This window comes from Leuciscus leuciscus (assembly GCF_965113295.1).
Source record: "Leuciscus leuciscus genome assembly, chromosome: 5".
Taxonomy (NCBI): domain Eukaryota; kingdom Metazoa; phylum Chordata; class Actinopteri; order Cypriniformes; family Leuciscidae; genus Leuciscus; species Leuciscus leuciscus.
The window spans coordinates 52,059,236-52,073,881 of record NC_138729.1 but is presented as its reverse complement, the minus strand read 5'-3'; the positions used below and the strand labels follow the sequence as shown (position 1 = coordinate 52,073,881).

The following is a 14,646-nucleotide window of genomic DNA, read 5'->3' as shown; positions in this document are numbered from 1 at the left end:
GTCGCCAAGCAGTGAGTCATCGAAAGCAGCTGGCTGGTTCAATACCAATTGAAAATGGTCTACCCAGCGTCTGAGGTTCTCGGCCTTGTCAGAAAGTAGGGTTCCGTCAATGGCACGTACAGGTGTAGAACCAGCTCTCAGGGGCCCATAGACTGCCTTTAGACCGTGATAGAATGCCTTCATATCATATCGGTCTGCAGCAAACTGAAGTTCCTCAGCTTTTGACTGCCACCATCTGTTCTTCATTTCACGCAGGCGGGTCTGTGCTGCATTTCTTGTCCTAGTATATGCTGACTTTTTCGCAGTGCTGGATTTATCATTGACCCAAGCCAAGTGAGCTGTGTGCATTGTGTTCAACAGGGCTTGAGCTTCAACATCCTGATCGTCAAACCAGTCCTTATATTTGGATGTGGTGAAGCCGAGGACTTCAGCAGCTGTGTTGTACGTGATATCCCTGATTTTGGACCATGTCTCCTCAACATTAATGGTAGCTTGATTGTCCAAGGTGCTGAGCCTGTCTGAAAGGGTCTGACAGAAGTTAATATGGCAAGAGTCAACACGAAGCTTAGAAACATCCAGTCGCTTCCGCCTTTTGGCTTTATGTCGACGAGATGGAGCTAGGTCCAGAGACAACACACTACGCAGCAGTCGGTGGTCAGACCAACAGCTTGTGCCTCGCATGGCTCGACTTATATGGACCTCCCTGAGATGTTCCTGCCGGGTGATGATGTAGTCCAACACGTGCCAGTGCTTTGATCGAGGATGTTGCCACGTGGTCTTGTACTTGTTCGCCTAATGATAGAAGGAGTTTGTGATCGCCAGCTCATGTTGCCCACATATCTCCAGCAGCAGCGTGCCGTTTGTGTTCTCGTTTCCCACTGAGTGTTGCCCCAAGACTTTCGGCCATGCAATGACATCACGTCCCACACGTGCATTAAAGTCTCCCATAAGGAAGAGCCGGTGTTTATGAGGCACTGAACGTAAGGCAGTGTTAAGGTGTTCATAGAAAGACTCCTTCTCATCAAGACAGCACTGTTGCCATTCTTGAGCATCAGCTGCAAGGTCATCAGCCTTGGCGACAGGCCGCGAGGTTGCACTTCTAGGAGTGGTAATCCAACTCCAGCCTGCCTTGGCTGACCTTCGGGCTGCCCAATGCAGAAGAATGTGTAGCCGGCGTTGACTTCTGTGAGTTTGGTTTCTCCAGAAATTCTTGTCTCACTGAGAGCAGCAATGTCTATTCTGTATCTCGCCAGTTCACGGGGCAATGATTGCAGTTCTCCGTTCATGACGATCAGCAGAGTCCAAAAGTGTGCGCACATTCCAAGAGGCCAGACACAGTTTAGTCTTTATCTTTTGTACTTTTTATCGACCGCAGAATTGGATACTCAGCTGGTCGCGGTGAACCAGCAGAGTGAGGGGAACGAGCAATGTTTAAGGAACCTTTTCTATCCCCTTCTTCCGTGGAAGAGAACAGCGCTGTCCCTAAAAAGGGCTGCTCTGTCGTCTGGGCAGGGTACGGATGGTGCTGTCATTCCAGGTCAGCATCAGACGACCATCACACCCAGGTCGCCTACATGCAGGTTCGTGGCTAAGTGCTCCCAGTGGTATCCTCCACCTGAACCCGTCGCCACGTGCCCATCGCCGCAGGACTTGACATCTGTGACATACCATCACAATGAATGGATTATAGTGGGAAAAGCTTGTGTGACTGATCCCACTCTCTCTTCCAACAGTGACCGTTGCCAGCAAGCTCAGAACCTGATACGTGCAGGCTGGTGACTGCTGGCGCAGCAAGCTGGGCGGAAGTGATCCCAAGATGGGAGCCCTACCGCCCTCCAGAGTGGCTTGTGACTGCTCCGCTGCGGTGCTGTCTTTGCCAATGTCGTGACGTGCCGAGTTGTAGCCAGAAGACACCATGGCAGTCTTTGCCGGAGCCCACTTAGCCAGTCATTTTCAGGGTTCCTGCAAGGCCTTTCCATCTCGCGTAACGCCCTAGGTGATACTTCAGTGCGAGCACCTTCATCACTGATGGCATAGCCCGAGTAGGCAATCCCCTACTTAACTGGTCACCCCCTCACCACGTTGAGGTGTGGGTCGGACTCAGAGGGGGAGTTACTAGTACTTATTATTAGATACTAGTACTTATTCAATAGATACTAGTACTTTTTCATTAGCTACTAGTACTTATTCATTAGATACTCAAGGTGTTTTTCACTTGAGCTTGATTGTGACTGAATAAATCGTCCCAGGTCTCTCCTACACCAACATGATAAATAACAGCTCCAGAATTTTTTTTTCTCTTCAGATAGACGAACGCAAACTCACAGATCAGCGAGACCATCACAGTAAAGACCCGTTTCCCATCTACACCGCGATCGACAAGCAATGCAAACAGAGCAACGATGGAGGTGTGTGTGTGTGTGTGTGTGTAAGACAGACAGATAATGTGTTTGTGTCAGCTGTTATATGGACGTGTTTCTGTCTGCAGACCCCTGGTTTGAGTTCACTCCATATGAAGCCGGTTATTCCCTCACTGGAGCGTTTGTGGAAACATCCAACTTTGGCAGCAAGTTTGAAAATGGCCATAAGATCAAGGACCAGCCTGAGATGGACATGCTGTACCTGCAAGGTAACAAACTCTTTGACAGGAGAGTTTATTCATATTTATAATATCAACCTACAATCTCTTGATTCTCCTTTATACATTGACCTGAATTAGAGAATAGTGTAAAATAGATCAATAGTATCTGGGATTGATCTGGAGATCAGGGGTCTCATTTATCAAGCCTCTGAGAATTACTCACAAGAACACTGTTAAGAATTGACTTAAGAGTAAAACAATTCTTGGCTCAGAGCAGCTTCTAAAAGTTAGTTATCAAGCATCTCAGTTGTAATTTAAGTGAAGTGTAGGACCAAATCTTAAGTGTCAGTCTTGGAGATAATTCACAACACTTTGCTGTGTCACAGATGGGATTTTGGATGATGACTTAGTTATGGGCCAATCACTGAATAGATTTCCTTATTTAAGAATATTCTCATGAAACATTGAATGGTGAAAGTTTACATTCAACACACATTTGACAATAAATCAATTTCAAGATAATACATTATGATATACACATTGGAAATTAAAGATAAACACGGTTTCCACCATGTCTTAATTACACATTTTAAACTGGTGTGCTGTTAACTGATATAGCCTAGATTTTATGATATAATCAGCCACTGTGGATTCCAAAAGAAAACTGAATTGGGAGGAAGAAGTGCAACCGCTTGCTGAATTAGTTGAACAGCGGAAACATGTTATAAAAGGCAAGTTCAGCCCAACATTAACCACACTGATAAAAATGATTTTGTGGTGAAGTAAATTCTACAGAAAAAAACAATGTAATTTAAATGAAAAAGTTAGTTCAGGCAAGAATTTAAAAAATGCAGTAAATCCTATATGAGTACTCAATTCAAGCGTGTATAAATGAAAGCGTAAATATCAACGTTATAAAATTAAGTAAAATTGCTCAACATTTCTGATACTGGTGTTCCCATCATGCACTGGGTCTTGAATAATTAATGAGGTTGATTTTTCAGTTTTCCAGCTGTATTTACACTGTTTCATCATTGCTTTTGTTGTTATGGTTAGTAACTTGCCATTTTGTGACATTTGGAGTTAATCTTCAACTCAAAATGACACTTTCAAACACAAAAACAATCCATCAAATGTTACCGTAATTGTGTATTGTCTACCAAGTATTGAGGTCTCTGCGTTCACATAACTTGTAATCTCCGTAATGTAGATATGGTGTCTTGCTCAATATGTAATTATAATAAGTGAAACATATTTTGTAAAAGAGAGGGTTATTTCAATGTTATATTGATAGAATGAAATATATTGCAAAGGAAACTTTAACTAAATAGATATTACTCAACCTTTTACAAGCGAAGTTAAAATTACATATTTACTTTTTTACTTTCACTTAACTTAGTTAAGTAGAATTTACTTAGTTCTATATTTGAAATTTACTTAAAAAATATGCGTGTGAAATTTACTTTAAAAATATTCGTGCAAAAACTTGCCAAAGAAAAAGTAAGTACATTTTACTTTTTTTTTTTTTTTGTGCAGCGCTGACAAAGATGATTCCTGCTCTGTCCAAACGATACCGTTTGATTAACTGCTCGTCGTCAAACATTTCAAAACATTCTTCCTCTCCTGAAAGATTTCAGCACGTCTCTGTCTCAGTGCATCACAAGCCCCTACTGGACACTCCTAACCACTTGAGAGACCTCTCGAGCTGTCAGTAACTGGGGGAGTAAGAGTGATTCTTAGCTTTAAAGGGTCATGAAACCCCCCTCTTTCAGCTCAAGTCTAGCTCACAATCTTTTTGAAAAATGCAACTTAAATGGGCGTGGATGGCTGTGAGAAGAAGGGAGTGGGTGTGGTGTGGCCATCACTGTCATCGCCAGTGGCCCATGCATATCGACTGTCACAAAAAATCAGTGGTAAAACGTGAGGAAATGCTAGATTTTTTTTATAGCTGACAAAGTTAAAGTCTAATGAAATACACTGACACTTTATTATTGTCCTTTCAAAAGTAATTAAATGTCCTGCTACATATATTAGCCTACAGTAATCGTAATTCTATTTAAAACATTTTAATGTGCATGTATAATTATAATGTCATTATAAAATATATAGTTGTTTATATACACACTATAAATGCATATATTTGAAAATAAAAAAATTTTCGCTTAAAAAAACGCTCCGTGCATAGCCTAGATCTACGTGCCCGCTGAACCCTCATAATAAAGATGGACAGTGACATAGAAATTTGCAGTGGCAGCAGTACACAGGGCTCTGTGGAGGTGGAGGACTTCTCATTTTAGACACACACATACCTCTGAAGGGATAGAAAAGTCCTCGGGACTTGGTACCTCATCACTCGCAAGACGAAACCTGCATTGGTCGTCAACAAGGCGAAGTCCACCATTCTCCAATTCTCGAAGCTCTCTCGAGAAAAATGTTTGCGGCACACACTATAGTTTAGATGTGTCCGTGGTTGATGGCAAACCAAGAGTTTAGCCCTGGCAGCATCGCGGGGAAACATATTCAACCCACTTGGACTTTTGCACCACGAAAACAAACACCTGCGTGCGTCCCATAATTGCCTCTCTCATTTACTACGCGATAACACAGTTTGACATGTCTGTCATTGGAAAGATCCACGTGGTGTCATGAATAATTAAGAGACAGTGTCTTCTCATAGAATATGAAAACTCAGTCTAATTAATAAATATGAGACACCGATGAGTGCTCTGTAGTGCTCTGCCACGTCACAGCCTGTGACGTGGACACGATGAAGATTTTAAACCCGGAAGATGAAGAAAGCGGAAAAAAACAAAAATTTTACCATTTTCACCCTACTATTAAATCTAACAGATGCTAACATTGTCTTCAATGGTGTTCAACACACATACCTCTGTTAAAATCTCAGAAAATTTGGTTTTGGGTTTCATGACCCTTTAAGAAATAACTTGCTTTTACATTAAAGTAGGTGTAAATTTCATGAATTCTCAGCGCTTAAGACTATGAGACTTTGAGAAGCTTAATAAATACGGGCCCAGGTCTGTCAAAACTGAAATATAAAGCATTGAAATTAGAAATGCTGAAAAATCTTTTCACCAACACACTGAGGTGCTGTTTTTCAACATAAACCTTCTCATTACACAGTGATTTAAAGGAAAGATCATTTTTGCTTAAGAATAAGAGCCTAAATCAGACTGTTTGTATTACGCATTTTATTTTAAAAATGATACATTTTTGTTGATTGTGAACACTTTTAAGCTTAACTGTGTTTTCTGCAGGTCTGTGCGGCAGCGCTTTAGCTGATGGAAAAGAGATCCGTAAAGTACTCTTGGAAAAAATTAAAGGTGCAACTTCATTTGTTCTGAAGATTCAGTTCTGTCTAAAGCTGAGAGTCATTTCATTATCATGTGAACCTTAATTCTGTTTGATTCCCCCTCAGAGTTCATAAACCATTTAAATCCTAAATTTAAATCACAAACACAAATGATGATGTGTACGGAATCGAGTGAAGGTAAAGCATTTATTACAGCTTTTATTTATTGACAAGTGTATTTATCTTTTGTGGTATATGTGGAAGATCATTGAGTGCTGTGGCTCTGAAACTCTGGAATTCTCTTCCTCTAACTCTTTGTTACATTTCTACTATACACTCAACTAAAAACCTCTTGTATGTATATGTACTATGTAATGCATACTAATGCTTAATGCTGTGTTTTTGTTATATTCTTGTAGCGACCTTGAGCTTGGGAAAGGCGCTTTATAAATAAAACGTATTATTATTATTATTATTATTATTATTATTTTGTGTCTAATGATCTGTTCATGCTTACTGCTGAGGAATAAAAAGTTAAACTCTTTAATGATGAAAAATAAAAGTGAGCTATAATGATGATTATTCACCGGAAAACACCTGATATCTGCCAAAACACTTGATATTCAAGACATTTTGCCCTGTTTTCATGTTTGTTCAAGGTGTGTTTTCTACAGAAGAGTCAAACTCCCCTCCCATAGACGAATGTTACCAGGTGCTCATGGATCTCGTGGACCTGAATCTCTTGGTTTTGGATGGCAAAGATCCATCTGATCTTGAAGAACGCATCAGAACAGAGATGAGCGGTAAGAATACACAAAAGTGTGCTATCTTTAATGGCCTTTCAGCAACATTTAAACAGTAAAATAAACTACAAACTAATTGATGAAACAGTAATATGCAAAAACATCAGTTATGGCCAACAAAAACTCTAATTAACACAAGATACACAAACCTGCATCAGATTAAAAGAACTCAATCATGTTCTCATCTTTTCACAGATATCACTGGAGTCAATCATCAGATGATTTTTAAAACAAAGCGTTTGGAAATCGCTAAAATCGCTAATGCAAAACAGTCTGTGGAACATTTCACTGAGGATGTCTGTAATAAATTGAGTAGTTGGTTCAGTTTCTGGCAGCTTGGTAGGTTGACCTGTCTTTACAATGTGTTGATTTGTATAATGTACTTCATTTTTGATTTTCTAGCCAAGATTAATGCATAAACCGAATGTGCTTTACTCTAAGATTCCATAAAGCTTCCAATAGCACCATCTTAGTGAAAAACAAATATATTAAAATGTATTTAAAATACATTGTTTTGTGCTAAGTATACTACAAATACATTACATATGTATTTGCTTAATAAAAATACCCTGCAATTGTACTTTTGGAATACCAAACGGTATTCTTAAAGTCTGCTAAACTGGAACAACTAGTTTTGTACTCAATACACTTTAATTGTGAGGAAATAGTGCTGAGGTCCAGCTGAAGATATACTTAAGTATATTTTATTTTTATATTTGCTAAAGTGGAACAATTGCAAGTATACTTTAAGTACACTTTAAATATCATGCATTTAACTGATATTATACAGCAATCATACAATCTTTATTAATAATGATATCAAAACACATTTTAGGCATAATATTAAGAAATGTGCAGTGAGAAATAAAGAAATACTCCAAATAAAGTTGAATTATATTTTATATCAGTAAGTATTAAGTGATATGTCAATGAAAATGTTAATGGATTTAAAGTATCCTTAGTATGAAATAAATGTATTTTAAATATGTATTTTAAATATATTTTGGTATAGTTTTTTTTTTACTAGGGCAACAAAAATGGTTTTAACAGACTGATGCCACAGCAAAACCTTTTAGACATCCAATGATGTACTTTAAATCTGAAGAATCTATCGTGAAACATGTCTCCAAAGAACCATAGTCAACTAAAAAACATTTACGGAATATAAAGTCATATTGTGTCAATGTGTTCACAATGTGTTGATTCCATCTTCCAATTAGCTTCAACAAAAGGTTTTAACAGTCTGAAGCCACTAAAGTACATCATTGGATGTCTAAATGTTCTTCTAACCTTAAACTATATTAAACCTCAGATCTTTTCTCCGAAGAACCATATAGTCAACTAAAAACATTTACAGAATATAAAACCATATCAAATACAGTGGTTTTTAAATTCATTAAAATGGTTCTGTTTTACAGATCTTTGGGCGAGTATTTTTAGATGCATGGCTTAGTGGATCTGGGGCAGGAAATATGACTTTTCTTCACAACATGAAAGGTGAGAACAGAAACTCATAGACAGATGCTAACTGGAAATTCATTGTGAATAATATAATAATGCTGTGATCTCTCAGATAAAGCAGTTCCCCCTGCTCTTCTGGAAAGTGAGACGAGAGACTATATAGACGGAGGACTGTTGCTCAACTCGCCCTATTTCTCATTGCTGAGAGAAGAGAGAGACATCGACCTCATCATTTCACTGGATTTCAGTGACGATAATGATCCTTTCACGGTATTATACGCTCAGAGAATGACTCCTAGTTCATTTAAAGGGAAAAAATCCCCTAGAAATCATTGTTTATTCCCTCTCATATCATTCCAAACCCGTGACTTGTTTCCTCTGTTAACAACAGGAGTTTTTTAGGGACCTATTATGCAAAATCCACTTTTACATGGTGTTTGAACGTAAATGTGTTGGCAGTGTGTACACATCCAACTAGTATAATGGTAAAAATCCATCCACTAAAAAAAAAAAAAATCCCCATAAATCATAAGCAGGGTCTCATAATAAGCTGTTTGCAGTTTCTGTGCAATGTGATGTCACATGATTAGGCCCCATCCACTACTGGTGATAGACTCCACCCTATTAGCATACTCTACCCTGAGTTAGCCATAGGCCCCGCCCACTACTGGTGATAGACTCCGCCCTATTAGCACACTCTACCCTGAGTTAGCCATAGGCCCCGCCCACTACTGGTGATAGACTCCGCCCTATTAGTATAGACTCTGCCCTCAGTGAGCTGTACAGTGAGGGATTTTCTGTTTTTCTTTTGTTTGATTCATATCAACAGCATATATCAGCATATGTCAAAAACACAGTTCACAAACAGTTTAAGCGCAATAAGACATGAAAGAGAACTTGGTTTAATACTCATGAGAACTGCATAATCAAAACCAAACAGATGTTTTGGTTTTTGCTGAGTATCCAAGGCACGAGCTGTACAGGCTTCGCCCTCTTCTGGAAAGTGAGGCGGGGCGGACCAGCAGCTCATTTCCATTAAAATGTTTCTGTTGTCCTTCTGCTTCTCAACACATTTTGGAAATGTGTAGCTCAAATAGTAGAGCGTTGGCGCTTGCAACGCCAAGGTCATGGGTTCGATTCCCAGGGAAAGCAAGAACTGATAAGAATGTAAACGTCTACCTTGAAATGCAATGTAAATCGCTTTGGATAAAAGCGTCAGCCAAATGCATAAATGTAAATGTAAAATGTTTAAAAAAAAATATATACAGTAGAAGTCGTTTCATAAACGACTGAACAGGACTACAGAACAAGAGGACAGAAGGATGACAGTAAAGACGACATAAACATACACATCAACATACTAATTTATCTGAACAACTAGGCAATGACTGTAGACAAAGACAAATGTATAGTACGAAGCACAAAGCAGTCGACTAATTTTTGGCACAAATGCAACCTCATACATGACAGCTAAAACATTCTATATAGTATGTATGTGTGTAGTATGAATAGGCCTACTACATTCGCCATGTTGTCATTATCATGTGCCATTCACAAATCCTCTCCTGTGGCCTCATGGGATTGTGAAGTGTCCATCGCAGGCACACTTCAGAATCTCACCAGAAGTTGTAGGTCATCCAGGTACTTTTGCCTACTCTTTTATGAGTTCAGTAAATTCAGACATACTTTTTTTGTCACACACTGTTTTTCACCTTCTATATAGTTTTTGTTTAAATGTTTTTGTTTCGTTTCATGACCTTTCTTATTGTTTCTATCAGTTACCTGTTTCCCTTTGTTCCAGGTTCCCGCTCCTCGTTTATTACTATGGTTTCTGATGAATGAGTCGCCACCTGTTTGTCATTCAATCACCATGTGTATTTAAGTTCCTCCTTTTCATTCAGTTGTTGTCTGGTATTGTTTGTGTATGTGTAAAACACTCTGTTACACTGCCTTCCTGCATTGGATTACCTTAGTTTGTTTTATCTTACCTTTTTGTCATCAAATACTGTATGTCCAAAATACAAGAAAAAAGGTAAACATTATAAAGGGTTATAAGGTTGTACACTCAAACTCTGAATTGTCCAATCAGCATCCAGGTCCACAACTATCAGTTTTAAAATGATGAGCATTTGTGCTGTTTGATATCAAATGACCAGGACTAAACCTTATTTTTAGAGAACAGTTTATTAATTAATTGGAATAGAAACGAAATATTACTTTTATTTTATTTTATTATCAACAATCATATTTGTAAATCAGTCTGTGTTGTGGTTGATTTGATTATTAATGATTAGCAATTTATTGCTTAATGAACAGACTGAAACATGTTTATCATATTAATCAAAAAGTAACATAATGATTGGCCTATAGAGCTTTTTCAGAGCAGTGTCAGGACGATTAAAAGCAAAGCTCTGGGAGACGTACCATGTTTTCAATGGCATCCGCTGTAAAAAGCAGTATAAAGGTCCTGTATCACTTATAATTTTCTGCAGCTCATGTTGTCTAGAGTTTTGACTAATGAAATTTCTTGGAAAGTTATTTTGCCGTTTTTCATTTGCAGAACAACCCAAAAACACATAAAATAACAATACAACCCACTGAAGAGATGTATGTCTATCCCTCACAGTCTCAATTTCATTCCCTTTAAAAATCAAAGATGACACTGTGAATATTGTCTGATTGGCCTATTGTTCTGTTCACACAATAAATCCCGCCTTTCATTTTCATTCACATTCCATATGTGTCGACATTTAGTATAACTGGAACAAGAATTTACATTCAAAACATTAAAACAAAAAGTGAGGACTTTGCACCTAATTTAAGAACACACCACGCTCTGATATTTATCATTCATTATTTAGTGTATTTTTTTGCCGTATAGCCAGACGGATCTGATCCAGAAGTTTCTCTCTGTTGTTTGTGATGTTTTTTCCAGCGACCTCTATCAGTTCAGTGATCATCTCAGCGCTGTAAGGACCTTGAAAAGTGTGATATTTTTCCTTGCGTTCCTCAAAATCATCTGAAGAAACATTAACACACTTAAATCAGAACATTGCATTGTTTTATTCAGGACATTGTAAGATCATAACTTGCCTCCACAGTTGACCACATTAAAGAGAGGGATGTGAATCACGGTTGGAACATTTTGGCCGTTGAACACATAGAAGTCCTTCGGTTTCTTTACTTCTTCACTTGGAATCTTGACCTCAGGGAAAGGGATGTTTAGTTTCCCGCACGTCTCAGCAGCTTTCTTCACTGTCTGCAGTGGAAAAACAGCTCATTATTATGTTGATTAAAAAGGTTAGACTGTTTAAATTTAAGAAATGTTGTTTGAAATTGTCAGGATGAGAAACCCCTCTGAGATAAATGGGAATGCTAACGGATAGCTCTCTTTAGGTATCATAATATGGTTACATGAAAACCCATGCACTTATTTTTAAATGTTTTTCTTTTATCTGTTTAAATTATGTTGTCAGGTGTCTTGGTTGTTGTGAATCGTACGAACAGGAAAATACTAGAATAAGTCTTAAAGGGATAATTCACCCAAAAATGAAAATTTTCCCCTGATTTACTCACCCTGAAGCCCGCCTAGGTGTATATGACATCCTTCTTTCAGACGAATACAATCGGAGTAAAATGTCCTGGCTCTTCCAAACTTTATAATGGGGAGTGAATGGGCACACTTGTATAGTCCATACAAGTGCATCTATCCATCATAAAAGTGTCCCAAACGGCTCCGAGGGGTTAATAAAGGCCTTCTGAAGTGAAGCGCTGCGTTGGTGTAAGAAAAATATCTAAAGAGTAACCCTTGAACTTGACGCACAACGTAATGACGAATGCAGTTGCCCAGCCCTGTTTGTTTGAACCACGAGAGGCGTCGAAGCTTACGCTACTCCTACGCAGGGCTGGACTGGGACAAAAAAAATAAAATAAATAAAATAAAATCGGCCCTGGCATTTTGGCCCAGACTGGCCCACTATATGATCATAAACACTACCCATCTTTGCACGCCCTTAAATATATGCATACCAACTCCTATTCCTTAAAACCACTAATGCCATGTAACGAGTGAGAGTTAACAGATGAATAAGTAAAAATTCGACATTTATTAATACTGTTGAACTATACTCCAGCCCACAGTGATGAATCCTAAAACAAGCTATAAGCTGCATTGGCATAGCAATACCAGTGTTTGTCACAGGATTTTTGGTAAAACTGTCGTGGGTGGACCTCGGTCCTTCTAGGGGGGTTTGGGGGAATGCCCCCCCATAAGAATTTTTTTTGCATTTTAATGTTAAATTCATCAATCTGGTGCACTTTGAGAGTTCAAAATTAAAAGCTCCAACCCATACTCAGTGTGCAAATTAAACAATGAAAAATTCAAACCTCTTTTAGTTACAGTGTCTATTTACATTCAGGGTTGGGGAGTAATGGAATACATGTAACAGCGTTATGTAATCAGGATACAAAAATCCAGTAACTGTAATCCGTTACAGTTACGTCAAAAAACGTAGTAATCAGATTAAAGTTACATTTTGAAAAAAGGGGGAATACTTTCAGGATTACAATGGTTTCATTTAAAACTAAATAAATAAGTCTTTTGGCATAATAACACTATATTAAGCGCTGCTTGATTATACAGTAGTTCCTGGTTCTGTTGCCAGTAATGACTCACGTGTGTCACGCGCTGGTGCATGTGCAAATAACAGCTTTCTACAATCTCCTCAGACGCAGAGTGAATCACTGCTGCTAGTAGAAACGATGCTGCCTGCGGGTAAAATCGCTTTTCTATTCTACAAAATTCTATTTTGTAGAAATTAGGAGAGTAGCTTTTTTAGTAGGCTACCCAAAATGTCCTTTCTTATCTTTTCTCACGTAACGGGATGTTAGCTGTCTAGGTAACATAGGGGAACTCCCACTGCCAACGCCCCAAGTTCAGTCAGGCAAATTAAGAAAGATCACGGCTTTAGTCAACATGTAGGCCTATTTTAAAATAAACTAATATGTAGAGTGTGTAAAAATGTTAAATGTTGTGTTTTTATTTTTTTGTTAAAAATTTGTTAAAAATAAAACAAAATAATCTGTAATACCATACATTAGCCATTAGATGTCTGTATAGCCCTTTTTATAAATATATATTCAGGCATGTGTGTATATTTTGCAAATATTGTACACTGGACCAAATTCTTAATAAATAAAGTAAAAAAAAAAATGTTTTTAATAATATTTCTTCTTGCTTGACTTTATTTATATAAGTGACCTTTAAGTAATCAGTCACATTACTTTCATATTATAGTTCTTGGATTACGTTACTGAATACTTTTTTTATGAAGTAATTTAACGGAATACATTTTTAAAGTAACCCTCCCAAGCCTGTTTACATTACACCTACTACATATTAATAGTTATAACATTAATCCAATGACAGTAATAGCCATATTTTGTAAAACAAATGCACTAAAAAATAAAGGAAACTTTCATAATTAGTTTTGTACCAATTTCTATACTTGAAAGAGATAAGCACATGATCTTTTATTTTGACGGAAACTGCATCAAGCTTTTATTTTGGCGGAGAACATGGTTTACAAACGCCTCTCATTAAATTTCTAGTGAATTGCGGAAATTGTCAACAGATGTGGAAATAATCTGTAACTGAGTTATGGGTTCCTACACACTCATGACATAGCCTAAGTGTTTTGAAAGTAGTTCTGCTTACCGCAGGCTCTACACTTTCTCATCTTTCTCCTGATCCTCCTCACTATCATCATCATCATCATCACTAGAGCTGATGAAGGGCAGAAAACATATATTTTGACACAGTTTACAGTGTCTGCTTTAAGGGCCTGTTTCAATTTTTTTTTTACGCTATTTCTCTGCACATTCCTTGCGTTTCTTCTCCATCTCGCAGACTATTTTGACAGATACAACTGACACTGCTGCAAGCTCGCTCACTCGTTTAAAGTTGTGATTGGGCCAGCCCAGTGTCAATCAAGAAAAGAACCAATGGGCCGCTGATCTACGCGTTTCATGGACTGGTCTGTCAGAAAAAGAAAAGAAAACTAACGCTGACTTTTTTTGATCAATGGATCATACGGCACAAACCCAGCGCCACCAATTAAGCAAAACAAAACAAAACGAATGGGCCGCTGATGTACAAATTTTTTGGGCCGTTAAAAAAAGAAAAGAAATAATAATAATAATAAAAAATTATATATGAGTATATGATGTATTGGCCCAAAAAGCACGTCGGCCCACCGGGAAAGTGCCCGGTATGCCCGATGGCCAGTCCAGCCCTGCTCCTACGTCATACATCTTCAAGTGTTACTCTTGTGACGTAAGTCAAAGTACGGCCGTTTGCCGAAAGCTAGTTATTTTAGACGATAAAGTTTTAAATATGGATATTTTTCATACAAAAACACAACGCTTCGCTTCAGAAGGCCTTTATTAACCCCTCTGAGCCGTTTGGGACACTTTTATGATGGATAGATGCA

At 38.1% G+C, this 14,646-nt stretch overlaps 1 long non-coding RNA gene across 1 annotated transcript; it reads right to left on the bottom strand.

Annotated features, from left to right (window-relative positions):
- Nucleotides 1-10,320: 10,320 nt before the first annotated feature.
- LOC309499845 lies at nt 10,321-12,917 on the bottom strand. The gene is made up of 2 exons (XR_014206358.1): nt 11,249-12,917; nt 10,321-11,174 (listed from the first exon to the last, which is right to left on the bottom strand). It is a non-coding gene; the product is annotated as an uncharacterized lncRNA (long non-coding RNA).
- Nucleotides 12,918-14,646: the final 1,729 nt, after the last annotated feature.